The sequence below is a fragment of the Copadichromis virginalis genome, linkage group LG19 (genome assembly GCF_057382275.1).
Source record: "Copadichromis virginalis isolate Kocher_CV1m ecotype Utaka linkage group LG19, C_Virginalis_male_GT1.1, whole genome shotgun sequence".
NCBI lineage: Eukaryota > Metazoa > Chordata > Actinopteri > Cichliformes > Cichlidae > Copadichromis > Copadichromis virginalis.
In genome coordinates this window covers 33,630,945-33,633,735 of record NC_140636.1, presented here as the reverse complement: position 1 = coordinate 33,633,735, position 2,791 = coordinate 33,630,945, and the positions used below count along the sequence as shown (strand labels likewise).

The following is a 2,791-nucleotide window of genomic DNA, read 5'->3' as shown; positions in this document are numbered from 1 at the left end:
CAATCCCCCCCCAGTTCAACCACCAGTCCCTCTGAATCCTCCGCACACTGGACTCACAAAGTGATTAGTTGGGGATTAAAATATTTGCTGGGAAAATATCTTTCTTGGCTGTCTGACCCAACATCATAGTTCAAAGACATGGGCTTAACTAACTTTTCTCTTTACTTGACAAATAATCAAGACATCCCTGAACCACACCCAGGACACAGGCCATGAATCACTTATAGCCCAGTAAGACTAATAAAAACCACCAGCTCTTTGTATGCAGGCTGATTACGCTGAAAACACTTGCTGATTGTGTGCCGCATGGATGGATCATGTGCTCCACTGAAAGGGAGGTAATTACTAAAGAACATGAAGATGCATTCTGTGGATTAATATAAAGAAACTTTCAGTGGAAGAGAGAGACTTTCTGCAGTGGAAAAAGGATTTTAGATTCTTTATTTGTAGCATAAAAAACGTACTAAACGCTTAGCTAAAGGTATAATTTTTACTAGTGCTGTCAAGAGATTAAAAAAAAATAGAGATTAATTAATTATGATTTTTAATTAATTGATCTAATTAATCTCTTTTTTAATCTCACCTAAAAATAGCTGAGGAAAGCCCTCAACTTATTGTGGCAGACCAAAAGACTGATATAACAAAGAAAGTGACTTTATAAAGTCATTTATTGTTTAACAAACGTTAAACAGATGCAACCATTTACATACTGTTGTATTCTTTTGTAAAATAAGTGGAAAAATAAATACAAATAAAATCAAATAAATTAAGTGCTGCAAGTTAGCACATCAGAGTTGCTCTTTTCTGAGCAATACAGCACTGAAATTCCTCTGCTTCAGATAATGAAAAATAAAACTGACATTGCAGTGCTGCAAGTTAGCACATCAAAGTATTCTTCCATCACAAAAAAAAAAGTGCTGAACATCAAGCAATCTATTCTAGTAGGCTACAAATGACACAGCAGCTATGCTGACCACATGTGTCTCATTTCTTCTTCCTCAGCCAGTCGCTAAGACACACCAGCCTGGTAACATTTTCTGGAAGCAAGGCTGCCCTTTTCTTTTGCACTATGTGGCCTGCAAGGCTAAAGAGTCTCTCACAGGGTACAGAGGTAGCTGGGGAGGCCAGGTACTTTTGTGCTAGGACTGACAGCTTTTCATAGACTCCTGAGTGAGCATACCACCACTGCAGGGGACAGTCATCAATACTGATGCTGGGTTCTGCTCTGTAGCTCTCCAGACTCAATTCCATCTTCTGAGTCAGAGTCAGACCCCAGAAGGAGTTCGCTCCTCCTCTTCTTCTGAGCTGGTCCATCATCCTCTGTGGAGGGCTAGAGACTATCTGCTCTTCTGGGCTCTGCTGCCTGGAGCATATTCTCCAGAATGGTCCACACCTGAATGAATGAATGAATGAATGATTGTGATTAAAACTAAGTGCTTTTTATTTTATTTTATTTAATCTTGTAAAGAACTTTGTGTTCCATATAATAAATAAAAGTTTGATTTGATAATGAATTGGACTCATTAGTCCAGCTTAACCTTATTGTCCTGCCTGTTCCCTCTTTTCTCTTGGAAGACATTTCAAATCCTTAAACCGTGGATCCAATGCTGTGGCCACCTCGAACCATATCTCGTTGCCATTAGCTCGTCGTGCTGCCAGATCCTTCTGGAAGGCATTCTTGAACTTCACCACGTAGGCAGGATCATCATCAGTAATGTCCATGACACGGTACAGATGGCGAAAAGCAGGCAGCACTACAGAGCAAGAGACGTAGGCCTCACCACCCAGCAGCTCTGTCACATACCTGCAGAGGTGGAGAGGTTTGCTAAATAAACCTAGCTGGATTCATTTAAATCAAAGTGTAACTGATTTCCAATTTAATTGTCCTTAAAAGTTCCTTGTTATGTTCATTAATTTTGATTTTACACATGTAACAGTAGTTTATATAATTAAAATGGGAAGGTGTTTATTTGAACTTACTTGCATGGTTCAAGCAGGAGCTCCAGCCTCTGCAGTTTCGCCCACTCAGCTTCGGTTGGCAAGACCAACCTGTGGTTCTGTTGGTCCAACGTAGCCTGGACAGCCTCTCGGTTACATAGGAGGCGTGAGACCACTGCGAGAGTCGAGTTCCACCTGGTGGGTACATCCTGTATAAGTTGATCGCTCTTCTTTCCGAGTGCTACTTGTTGTTGGTTAAGTTCTGTGGTACTCGCAGGGCTTTGTTTAAAATGACCAACAATCTTGCGGCACTTTGCCAGTACACCGACAAAACCACTGCTATCGAGACACACCGTGATGGTCCTCTGGAGAATGTGAGCATTGCAGGCGATGTGCTCATATGGAAGTGCTCTCATAGCAGCCAGCATGTTTGCTGCGCTGTCTGTGCCAATGGTGGATATCTTGTTTTCAATACCCCAGTCATTTGCTACCTTGAGGAACTGTTCGGCGCATTTATCAGCAAAGTGCCTGGTTTCTGTTCTCATGACGGTCAGTGCAAATGAGTTGAGGTTCCACTCACTATCAATAACGTGTCCAGTCACCCCAAAATAGCTGTGGTTGCCAGCTGAGGTCCAGTGATCTCCGGTTATAGCAACACAGTTGGGAGAATCCTCCGCCAAAATCTCAAGTTTGTTTTTCTTTTCGCCGTCGTACATTTTGCTGATTTTGGTCGTTACTGTAGTCCTGCACGGCGGCTTGTATGACGGGTCATTGGACGCAATTTGCAACACCTCTGTCAATCCTTCGTCCTCTACTATATTTATCGGCCTACAGTTCATCGCTATCCACTTGG

At 42.2% G+C, this 2,791-nt stretch overlaps 1 long non-coding RNA gene across 1 annotated transcript; it reads right to left on the bottom strand.

Annotated features, from left to right (window-relative positions):
• Positions 1-1,235: 1,235 nt before the first annotated feature.
• On the bottom strand, positions 1,236-2,101 carry LOC146686591 (uncharacterized). The gene is made up of 3 exons (XR_014916908.1): positions 1,981-2,101; positions 1,539-1,804; positions 1,236-1,393 (listed from the first exon to the last, which is right to left on the bottom strand). It is a non-coding gene; the product is annotated as an uncharacterized LOC146686591 (long non-coding RNA).
• Positions 2,102-2,791: the final 690 nt, after the last annotated feature.